At 42.5% G+C, this 12618-nt stretch overlaps 1 protein-coding gene across 10 annotated transcripts in view; it reads right to left on the bottom strand.

Moving 5' to 3' along the window:
* Positions 1-12618, bottom strand: part of dlgap2a (discs, large (Drosophila) homolog-associated protein 2a) — a 212281-nt gene that overhangs the window by 142924 nt on the left and 56739 nt on the right. Inside the window, exon 1 of one of the 10 annotated variants that reach the window (XM_054742142.2) lies at positions 11945-12278. The exons of the other annotated variants lie outside the window; for them this stretch is intronic. The gene's annotated coding sequence lies outside the window, so the exon portion shown is untranslated. Of the gene's footprint in view, positions 1-11944; positions 12279-12618 lie in introns of those variants that run through there. 10 annotated transcript variants of the gene reach the window in all.

Below are 12618 nucleotides of genomic sequence, written 5' to 3'. Positions count from 1 at the left end.
AATTAATTTATTTAAATCCACACCAGACACTTGTTTTTGGCACAATCAGTGCAGCATTGATTTAGCATTGAGAATATTAAATAATCTCAACATGCACATCTGAAATTGTCTCCTTAAGATGTTATTGTCAGTTAGGCTGTAAATTTGTAAAAAAGGATGGACGTTAGTTTTTGTGACATTAGTGAGTCATCTTCAAGGTATAAAGGTTTATGCCCTGAAGAAGGTGGTACCGAAACGCGTCGGTGTTTCCTTGTTTAATAAATGAAATCCTCAGAGTGCCTCAGATCACCGGTTCTTCTTCCTCATATTCTACAATTTATTTGATGCTGAAGAGCACCTGAGAGTGAGACATACGTTTTTTCAAATATTCCCCACTTCCACCTGTTTTTGATCATTTTATTCATGTTTTCATAGAACAGATTAAAAAAGATCAATCAAATAAAAAGTCCAGTAATATTAAAAATAGTGAAAAGCATCACTGCACATGACCGAGGAATATTGAATGTGAAAGTGGCACTGTTCTTAATTCATGCATCAGAGGGTTAAGTTGCTTTGTGTGTGTGTGTGTGTTTATTTTCTCACAGAAGAAGAACACAACACCAGCAGACTCAGCGCTCCAATCCAACAGTCTGAAGAGACACCATCATCAGCTTCAACAGATGTCTGTGAACATGTAGGAGCTGCTGGCCCCATGGATCCTGCTGACTGGCCACAGCAGTTGAACAAAATGGAAAGTAGAACTTTCTTTATGATGACACTTTGATATTTGAGTTTTGCTTTTGATTGCACAGTTTAATGTTGCTTTTGATTTTGCATCCCCCCAATGACATTTGCACAACATTTTGAGTTTTCGGTTATTGTAATATTCCCAGGTTACTCATCTTTCAAGCTTACATTTATTCTTCAGGCTGTTGACTTTAAAGAATTGCTGTGTGAATATTTAAAATAAAAAATTAGTAACTAAGGAATAACTGTGGAGTTGCTTTTTCCAATGTGTGGACTTGGGTTTGGGTGAGAGGCGGGGGGGGGGGGGGGGGGGGGGGGCAAATGGGCACTCTCGCCTTGGGCACCAAATTACCCAGAGCCGGCCCTGCACACACACAGTACTGTCTCAGCTGTTATTTTCGTTAAGGAGTGTGCACGTACAGCATGCTCGCCTCGTGCACGAGCCTACTATTGAAGCTGCCGTTACGCTTTTGGCCTGAGGGGGCAATCACGAGCATAAAAATTCAAAAGTCCATAAAGTTCCTTTAAATATTATATAAGGAAGTTTTGTTTCAGCATTTTTTGGACACAAACACTAAAAATGTGACTTTTTGAGAAAATATCACATTACACAAAAACTACAAAGTGAGCAAAAATAATTTTTATGCCCATTCGTGACACTCCAAAGCAGCTACAATTCACCCCTAAAACAAATCATCAGGTAATAACACACAAAATATTTTTGATTATTTTGTTACATTTTTTCACAGTTCTAGTTTTGATCATAAATCTGACAATAAAGGGGTTAAATCTCAGAAACACACACATATTCATCATATTTTGTGAGGACTGAAGCCAAGGATAAAATTCTATGAAAACATTGGGGACTTATTTTGTTTCAGCATTTTTTGTGCACAAAAATTAATACAATTAAAACAATGCACGACGGTTAAAAAAATGTAGATTTAAGTGAAATAAATGTCTAATGTTGACTGATAATGTCTGCCCTGTTGTGACTTTTATTGCACTCATTTACAAAAATGCAAATTAATCTCAGGGACCTGTGCACTCCTGACTAGAAACCATCTGTCTAGCTTCAGGAATTGCTAAGTACTTATTCAGATTTAACATTGAGGCTGACATTAAGTAGGGCTTTCACATTAATGCATTTTTAAATTCCTCCAACTCAGCTTCAGTCCTCAGCAAAAGGCACAGATGTGCAGAGACAAAAGAAATCGGGGAATTGTGGGGGAAGCACAACTCCTGCAGCCGGCATGGATAAAAAGATTTTTGTTTCTTTCCATTTTATCACGTTAAGTAATAAATTAGTCTTTTTAAATGAAGTAAAAAGCAACTGCAACTCCAGCATGCAATTGTATTAGATTTCTGTATCCACGGAGAAAGATGACAACTAAGACTTTTACGATGTGGCTTCTTATTCTACATAGAGACGTTGTGCCTGTGCTGCAGAAAAGGACAGCAGAATCAGAAAATAAATGAGAAATTTGTGCTTTTTTATGAGCTAAGTCCGAAAGAAAAAGGGGGTGAAGTGGTTGAATGCCCAGCTCAAAGTCTAAAACAGCTGCTGCAGCTGGAAATGCAAACAAAACCGTGTTCAGGGATCCGTATCCAAGACAAGACCTCCCTCCTGACCTGAGCTTACGCCTCGTAGATGCAAACACTCACTCTTCATTCATCTCTGCTTCACTTGGTGTCCCTTTAAATCTGAAATCTTAGTGATGATGACTCACTTTCCTCCAAGACAGTCTAGTTCCACCTTTGACCCGTCTGCTTTGGTGGCTCCTCTGCAGGGAGCAGAGCGCGACCACCTCACATCAGAAATGATACGAGTATCTGCCGCGGATCTGGGTGTCCCTGTTCCGCCCGAGGCAGAGTTATGAACATGGAAATTGGATCGCCAGGAACGCTCATCCAAATCTGCTCCAGCTTTATGTTCTAAAATCGTCAGGCTGTGATTAGGGAGATTTTTGTTTTACCTTCAATTGAATGTAAACAGTGTCCAACTGTGACATCTACTGTTTGAAAGCAACAACCACTCAAATTATTCAAATGTCCTTTTCCAAATGATGAAATCAGGTTTATTTCCTTTTTTAAAAATAAACAATCAGCACATTTGTACGTTTCTCTTTTCCATGACGCCTGCAACATCTACTCCTCTCAGACGTCAAATCCAAATACTTTAAATAGATTTCTGAATCATCGGTGTCATTATCAGGATGTCATGCCTCCAGCTAATGAGAGCGAGTCTGTTTGGTATCGGTCTGTGTGAAGTAATGCAGCGAGAACTCCGGTGAGAGATGTGCCGAGATCAAACTGGAGGCAGAATAAGCTGCACTGTTGCGGCATCCCTCCACCCACACACTCTTCCTGCTCACTCGCTTGTGCGTACTCTAGTTATCTCTGCTGGAGGACGTGTGTGTGTGTGTGTGTGTGTGTGTGTGTGTGTATGTGTGTGTGTATGTGTGTGTGTGTGTGTGTGTGTGTGTGTGTGTGTGTGTGTCCCACACATATTCATCACTAACTCCTCTCCATGTCATTCTTTCCCCCTGATTTCTTGATGCTTTAAATCCGTTTCGCTCTCCGTCACCGAAACATGCACATCGGCATCTCTGCCCACAGTTGGCACGGGCGAGTCCCCAACTAGCAGCGTGGCTTGGCGTGGGGCTTTGCAAAGAAATACAAAAACCGTTGCGGCACCACTGCCTAATGGTGTCTCCATGGCAACTAAGGGAGCAGGGCCCTGCGATGTGTGTCAAACAAACACAGGATTTTTAAAACCCAAGCAAAAAAAAATGCAATAAGCCTCAATGTTGCCCCTGCCCAATGTTCCACTTTTTTCCATTTGTAAAACATTGATGTTTAAGTGGAAGTAATAACTCACAAAAGTACAGAATCAGGGTTTCCTGGAACTCCAAGTTAATATTTTAGTCAACAAAAAGTCTAATTGATGAGAGAAAAATGTTTCTGCTTTAAAATCCCATCAGAATTAGCCTGGCAAGCCATCCCATAGATGTGAACATATAGTCTGGCCACAATCTATTAACAGATCTCAGTCGTGGGGCGGGATCTACGGTTGTCTTTCCAACTGGCCCTTGCATGCCATTGGACAACAAACAACGTGACGTACTCACGCTGCATGACAGTCAACAAGGCAGTCCACCATATTTCGTCAAAGAAGATGCAAATACATCCTGATTCCCAGAAACACTAAAGTACCTCTATCTGCTCTTGAGTCAAAGAAAAGCCTAAGTCAAATAGTCCAAAGCTGTTTCAAATGTGCTGTCGCCATCTTTGTTTGTTCAGTAACATCACGCCGATCGAATGCTGTGATTGGCCCACCAAACCTATACAGTGTTATGACTGGACTGCTACAGAGTCTTTGCTCAGTTGCAGTAACATTCCACCCACCTGGCTAGAGGCTCAACACAGCAGAACTCCTTCAGGCTTGTGTTATTAGCAGAGATACAGCAAACAGAGGCAGCAGAAGAGTCACGTTGCTGTCGGCGAATCAGAAACGAGCTGACCGAATATCACGCAAAAAGACTCCAAATCCCTCCGTCTTCTGCTCCCCTATGCTCTAGCTAACTTCTACTTCCTGAAACAGGATCACCAGAGCTTTTCCTCATGGAGATCAACTCACAAGACATTAATTTATACTAGACCACTGCAGATGTGCTGGGGAAAATAAGTGAACTTGGTCTTTAACGTTGACACCAAGTTCTGACCTGACTCTTTGAATAAACAATTGAACATGTGTACCTTATAAACTGGCCAGTGGGTGTATGTAATAAATTAAATAAAACATATTTTTGCATATCAACATTATGCATCCAAAAAGAATTTGCATAGCTGCTGCAGATGATTTCCACACAGATATCCTCACTGGCTCAGAACTAAGAGGAGCCGCCGCCAGACCATCCAGAGTTTCATCATCCACTGACTTCTCACCAAAGGGATTAAGGTGTGTCAGCAAACCGCTGGTGGCGGGAAACTGGATAGCGCCGCAGCTACAGCAGCTTAGTCGAGTGTAACTTTTAAGAGGCTGCTCCAAATGATGCTTTCAAGTAGCAAAGAGCTTGTTCTGTTTCACTGCATGGGTCGTGTGGATTTAGTGCCGTACCTGTTGCTCAGATGTTGATCTTTGTCAGTGGCTGAGGATGCATTGCAGCTCACTGACTTGTGAGAGAAGAGAAGGGGGGGGGGGGGCGTGGTAAAGCGAGAGTGACAGAGAGAGATGCTGCAGTTCAAGAAGAAGGCACAGCTTTCTTCTCTTGTTTTGGGTTCAGTTCAAGATCCCCATCAGGAGGTAACGCTCCCTCTGAAGAGGCAGCTGTTCAGAGCCTCGGCGACACCCAGCACGCTTGCTGCTGGTAGATGCTGTTTGTGTGTGCGCTCTCCAAAACAAGGGGGTTGGAAGAGTCAGCCGGGCACAGTTTGAAGTCAAAACTATTACACTAGCAAACAGATCGTGAACTAATAGTTGATCAGCCTGGTGCAAACATTCAGCAAACACATTAGAGGCTGATCGTTTGCAAAAACAGCTCCTCAGTGAAAATCACAAGTGACTTAAATGAGTCAAGGACGTTAAACAAGATGCTTTTTTATATAAGAGACTAAAACTACGATCTATTTTCAATGTCAAACACATTTTAAGCATTAAAGCTCCTGCAGCTGCACACAATAAAGACAGAATGTACGTAACCACCTCCTTAAGGCGCTTCTCTCCCTCTCGTTTCAGTCGCTGCTGAACTGGAACAATGCGTTTTCTTAAGCTGAGTAAATCAGCAAGAGTCTGCAAAGCATGAAATCTGAGCATCGTGAATATAAAGCAGAGGCAAACACACCTGAATTCATGTCTTGGAAAAGAATCGGCTCAGCATCGAATGCAAAAATCTCTTTTTTGATTTGCTTAGTTTTAAATACGTACATCCTAAATCTCTGCACATTAACATTTTCTGCTTTTTTCTATTTAATCAGCAAATGTAGAAATGATATTGAATATTCCACATGTCAAGTCAAAAACGGAACACGGTGATCCGTCTTCAGCAGACGTTTTTTTATTATTGTTTTCAAGTTGGAGCGTTGGCGCTTCTGCGGCCATCGCTCTAAAGCCGTTATGTCCCACATATCCAAAGCGAGCAGCCAAGAAAAGAAACAATGGGCTCGTCCGTCTGTGCAATCTTTAAACTGCTAATTTGTCCATTTCACAGCCTTCATCGGGCAAACACTGGCTTTGGTACAGTGCATCGGACAGATATAGCATCAGAGCAGTTTGTCCGAGGAAATCGCCGCCACTCAGAAAACGTTTAACGTGGCTTTAACAGTGAGCGGCTGCATTATCTTTAATGGAAAAAACAGCTGTCCCAGTTCTACTCTGATTCCATCCACTGAAGAACTGGATATTATAAATGTGGTGATATGAAGATATGTGTGTGCCACTGAAGCAGAGACATCCAGATTTAATACTGTCCAAACCACATAACATAAAACTATGATGGTTTTAGTTAAATCAGCCTTTAAAGCTCTTGTTTAATGAGGAAGTCAATGAATCCACAGTGAAACAAGCGGGCGAGACATTATCCTTCAGGGAAAAGGACGTTTCTGTGGTCTCTAGTGTGAACAAATGTCTCGTGAGTCGTTTTCTGTGGGAAAGAAGCTCTGGCGCTGGGAGCAGAGAGCAGAGGTGTGACCAAGTCACTGCTTTGCAAGTCACAAGTAAGTCACAAGTGTTTCCAGTCAAGCCTCGGGTCAAGTCCAAGTCGAACAAGTCCAAGTCGAGTCCAAAGTCAAGGATGTGGAAGTCCAAGTCCTTAACTTTCAATTTAAGTTATTTTCAAGTCTTCTGTCCAAGATCAATTTAATGACATTGATAATAAAGATATTCCAGAATTAAAGCCGGGCGTACACTGTGCGACTTTTTCACTCGCAGCGTTCAGCTTCAGCTCAAACTGTACGACTTCCTCGCAGAGCAGATCTCACGAGTCGTGTGCTCACACTGTACGACCCAGTTCTCGCATGCGACCTGACTGCTCACACTGTCCGTCTGGTAGCAACACGTCGGCCCTAAAAATGTGCTAAAAATAGCAGTTTTTACTCAACACGTCAGACTTTTTTGTCTTGTCTGTTGTCCTTCGGGAGTGCTGCAGGAGGACACACAGGGATTTATGGGGGTTGGATGAGGAAAACGAAATAAAGAAAGTGAATCTGTGTTTTGTGATCAGTTTAATTTGACATGAACACGACAATCACGCTTTCTTGACAATCTTTGTGAGTAAAAAAAAACGTGTAGAAACAAAAACGAACAGCGTGTATTAGGGAAATAGCGAGCGACCGGCCGGCGTTGATGCAGGATTGCGCGCGCATGCGCCGTGAGCGGTTCTGATACTTTTTGGATCGTAGCTGCTCGCAGCTGCTCGCAGCGCCGCTTCAACAGTGCGATACCCTCACGAGGGACGAGCGAAATATTAAACACACCAGAAGTCCCTGCGACCTCACGACTGCTGATCGGCGGCTGGTCACGTGGTGTTAATCGCCTCTCGTAACCCCCTGTACACTACACGACCGCGCGGCGCAAAACTCGCCCCGATGTCGTGGCTTCTCGCACGACTGGAAAATCGGCTCAAAAAAGTGAAAAAGTCGCACAGTGTACGCCCGGCTTAAAGCTTCATTTATTTGCTCAAACCAGCAGGAAGTGCAACTGAACTTGATTCTAAACAAAGTGCTTTCAGCAGTAAATCAAACCCAGATCGAAGGATGATTTATGATTTTTGTTCATGTCGAGCCACTTTTGTGCTAAAACAGGAAATATGCTCAAGTCATCATCAAGTCAACAGATGCAAGTCGATTCAAGTCGCAAGTCATTTGGTGTTCAAGTCCGAGACAAGTCCTAAGTCTTTATAGATTTTATCAAGTCAAGTCAGAAGTCGTTAAAATAATGACTTGAGTCTGACTCGAGTCCAAGCCATGTGATTTGAGTCCATACCTCTGGCAGAGGGTATGGAAGAGTGGGAGGGGACATGACAGCGGTACTCATTAATATTAATGACATGCAGACATGTTGCTTCTGATTGGCTAAGAGCAGCACAGCTCTTCTGCTGCCTTTGTTCGCTCTTCTTTCTTAGATAAAAATGCAACATTGATGTTTTGTCTCTAAATAACACACACCTGAACATGCTCCGCTCTGTTGCGTTGTTGCTATTGCTAACGGTTAGCTTCTACTAGCAAAGACTAGGTTTTAAGAACTGTCTCACCATTTAGAAAAGGCACCATGTGCGATTCTGGTCTGGATCATTTTCACTCGTTTCAATGCCCGCCAACATCTATCCCACCAGAGCGGGAAGAAGTAGCTTGAAAGAGAACAATGTAAGCTACTTTTCTATGGCTGCTGCTCCCATGACCCACACCTGGGTAAGCGAAGAAGCTAAAACAAGAGATGACAACTCGTTTCTTTCTAAAATTATCTCAATTCTTGTGTTGGATTGGTTAAAAATCTCCTAAATGTTCATTTTTGTTGACTCACGATTCCTCCTGAAGTGAACAGAAACTTCAAAAGTTCATTTTGGGCCCTGGAATTACCGTCAAATAGCATTGCTCACACTCAGACTCTGATTAGGTCAAATCAATGCAAAGTGAATTTAATTTGCTGCTTTGTTGAGGTTTGTTGTGCTGTTGGAGCAGATCTGGCATGCTCAAAAGCTCAGACTATAACATGTCTATTTGCAAAAGATAGATGGAATTTAATTTAAAAATCCAGGATTTAATGTTGGATAACGATCGCAGTATCTGGTGTTTCGTTTGAGTTGTGCATCAGGACAGGGTCACAACACTTTTAGCACTGTGTGACTGTAGCACTGCTCGTTTAAGGCCTTTTGAACAAATGCGCTAATTAAAATAGCATTAAGGAATTGCCTCTGCTGGATCAGAGGGATGTGTGGATTGTGTCCTGCAACGACAAACCCCAGGAAACAAACCAGCTCAAAAACCGTGAAGCTGCATCCAATTTTTTAGTCAGCTCAGAAAACTTGACCACCATTTTCAACAGAACCACTAAAAAGTTGTTTAAATTTATCCAAGTTTCTCAACAGCGGAGCTTCTTTTCACCCTTCAAAAGTGAACAAGTGTTGAGATGAACTGGGAATAGAAACACAGGGTATCTGCAGGTTTAAGGGAGCCAAATTTAAGACTATTTAAGACCTTTTTAAGGCCACTTTGACCAAATTTAAGCTGGTTTTTTGTTTTGTTTTTGTTTTTTCATTAAATTTAAGCTATAATTTCCAGCTATTGCCTGGAACTGGTGCTAACCACGTCATGAACGTGGGATTAGCCATCCAGTTACCATTAATGTTGCAATTCCCCATGGCGCAAACTCCCACTAGCATGCTCATCTAAAAATAGCCTCCTTTCACAACCAACTGAATGTGTACGGTTCCGCTTACGCCAATATCATACACAAAAAATGCTGAACTAACTAGAAATTCACGAAAATTTTAGACGAATAAAAGAATCTTGTTTATTGGGTCTTTGGTAATTTAAGAACTTTGGAAACTATTTAAGGATTATTTGTTATTTTTAAGGATTTTTAAGGCCTTAAATTTGGAAAAGCAAATTTAAGACTTTTTAAGGACCTGCAGATACCTTGAAACAGCTCCAGTCTGTAGATCATTCATCTGAGAGGAGTGCTGCACTAGCGCGAGCCTCTTGCGTACGGCGTTGATACGATTTTCTACTGAGACTTTTCTGTTAAAACCCTCCATTTTGGAGGAATTTTCCACTCGGGTTGGGACGCTGTGCAGCCTAAATGGTTTCCGCTGGCACGTCTTCACAACAGCTAAGATAAACATCTATGCTAAAGGGAGAAAACGAGGGGTTTAATTCTGAAGCAGCTGAATAAATTCATAAGAAAATCAAAAAACAAGGAAGACAAAACAGTTTTTCTCCTCAGTCATGAAGCAGATGTTAAACGCTGACAAGCAATAACATAAAATGTTATTCCACACTTGGTGATTAATGCAACAATTAATTTAGTATATTTCCTTCTTATAATTTTCAAATTAATTTCAGATCTTTTCCCCTGATCAATAATATTTAGTTAAAGGTGCTGTATTCATTCTTGGAAAAGGCCGTTCAAGTAAGCTGCATTCAACAAAAAAGTAGTCTGACACACACACACACACCCACACACACACACATGCTGCTAAGGCCTACATCTACTTCTCCCTCTCACGGATTATAAGCATCCATAAAAACGTTGAACCCTCATCTAAAGTTTGGTGCTGCTAGTTGGCAGCAGTGTGCAGCGGATTTTGTTTCCACCACTGAAATGTAAATCCCTCCATCATGGTTCAGAGACCTCATGTTAAACATGTTACGTATCAGTTTGGACTGTTTATTGAACATTCTTACAAGAAATTCAGTTAAAAAAATTGCTTGTAACGTCTGACTGAATGTATCGCAATATATCGTGATATATCGTATCATCTCCCCTGTATCGTGATATGTATCGTATCACCAGAATTTCAAAAATACACATTCCTATTATCAACCTTAGACATTGTATTTTTTCCTGATTATTTGTCTGGTTGGGCAAGATTATCAAGAACTTCTCATCTGATTTGACTCCTAATGCACTGAAAGCATCACATTTGTCTGCTGCTGATATTTATGCTTACAAATAAGCAAATATTGGTCTGATAGTTGATTTTTAAATTTGGTGAATGGAGCTGTATTAAGATAACAGCAGCCCACCTTAGGATCAGCCGAACTTGCGCTGCCGTCGTCTCATCAGTCCTTTTCAATCGAAACTATTTTTACAAACAGAAGAAATTCAGGAATTATTAATGTAGCAATTATTCATTTTTACATGGAAACCTACTTCTAAATTGTCCTTTTCATGCAAATTCATGGTGTCAAGGTGTTCCACGAATACACTGTTGCACTTTATGAAAAGGATGTTGGACGAACATAGAGGGATGCTCCTTTAAATCTGCATCCTGGGAGGAGCTGGGTTGGGGTTCCCTGTTGGTTTAGAGTAAAGCCCAGTTTGTTCACACAACCCGATAACAACCACTGAACCGGGTAATAATCACGCGACAGGCTCTTCGCCCACTGGAACACCACACAGCCTCCTGAAAGTTGCTTTGGATTATGAGCATCTGTTCAAACCGCATAAACAGATAAGAAGAGCCTCCAGTCAAGCTGCTGCTGTCTGTGGCTGACTACAGCAACACCCCTTTGGTGGGAGAGAGTCTGCAGTGCAGCAGTGAATCAGAACAAACATCACCTCTGATGGACTACGGCAGCTCAGTGCCGGACCGAGCAGACCCATTCACACCAGGAGACCAGGACGCAAGGACCTCGGCTGCAGAGGTCAGTGCAGAGCGCCGCCCCGATACCCGACCATGAGACGGCTCCACACTGAGCCCGAGTGGTTCCCAAAAGAGGGTGTGTGCTGCTGACGTGTGTGTGCTCACACACAGGGAGCACAGATGAGCAACACTTTATAGGATTGAAGGGGAAACGGAAACACACACACACACACTCACCCACACAAACACATGACGGTGTAAATATGTGCACACACTCATGTTTTCATACAACAAAAGCACTTCATTCACAAACCAACACAGAAGCTGCCCACGCAAAGCGCCCCTCTTGGACTTTTTATGAAACACACACACACACACACACACACACACACACACACACACACACACACACACACACACACACACACACACACACACACACACACACACACACACACACACACACACACACACACACACAGCATAGTGCTCTTGTTACACAGAGCTGTCACTAAATCTCACAGCTCTCATCTCTGGTGACAAGTGTCAGCTCTCTCTGCAGGGTTTCCCTCAGAAACACCAAACTTAATAATAATTCTTCACTTTTTATTCCCTCGCTCCTCCAGATAACACACGTTAAAAGAGCAAGCACCAACCCCTGTTGCCCGATTCAAATCGGATCATTGGTGAGAGTGTATGGAACATGCAAACGTGGTATGAAAAGCGTACGCTCTGATATTTTTTAAAGTACTGCAGATCTAATTCAGGCGAGTGCCACATGACACTAAGCTGGACTTGTTTGCTCTCAACTTCTGTCAACAGAAAATCTGCTCATCCAAGCATCCTTTAGGTAAAAACTGCTCCTTTCCCCTCGTTAGACGCAGAACGAAAACATCAGGTCAAATGAAACTTACCTCACACCATCTCTAAAAGGAGGAATCATCTAAGAGCATCTCAGTCATCCAGTGTCACATGTGCAAAAGATGTGGTGCTGAGGACTTCTTTAGCTGCCTCATCTATCCTACAACTTTTCCCTCACATTTATCCAGATAATCTGATGTTATGGTGGTGAAGGTCAAAAAGTGCGGTGGCTGAAAAGAGGGAAATAAAGGTGGGGAAATAATAGAGATATAAGCTCAGGTCCCCTCTCCTCCGCTGAGACGAGCTGTGAGCACACCGTGAGGATGATCCACTGCAGCAGAGCTAAGCGGCGCACAGCGAAACAGGGAGGAGAGGGAGCAGCGAGAGAGAGAGAGAGAGAGAGAGAGAGAGAGAGAGAGAGAGAGAGAGAGAGAGAGAGAGAGAGAGAGAACAGGCAATCACTGCTGCTGGTTCCAAGAGCGTGGCATGAGCTAAAACCTGGGGCTGGAGTCTGGATCCTGGGCTTTTCTCTTATTGAGAGTTTAGTCCAACAAATGAAGAGTAATGGAGACTTTGGGGGGACAAACAGAGGAGAGAGGCAGAGGCTTTCATCATCATGGCACCAAGCAGACTCCTACTTCCTCTCTTCCATTTAGTAACACCAATTTTCTCTTCCTTGTAGGTCAGTGGACACCCAGAATAAACTATCGACAATGTATTAATATCC

The sequence above is a fragment of the Nothobranchius furzeri genome, chromosome 18 (assembly GCF_043380555.1).
Source record: "Nothobranchius furzeri strain GRZ-AD chromosome 18, NfurGRZ-RIMD1, whole genome shotgun sequence".
Lineage (NCBI taxonomy): Eukaryota > Metazoa > Chordata > Actinopteri > Cyprinodontiformes > Nothobranchiidae > Nothobranchius > Nothobranchius furzeri.
The sequence above is the reverse complement of the archived record's forward strand: the minus strand, read 5'-3'. Positions and strand labels throughout refer to the sequence as shown.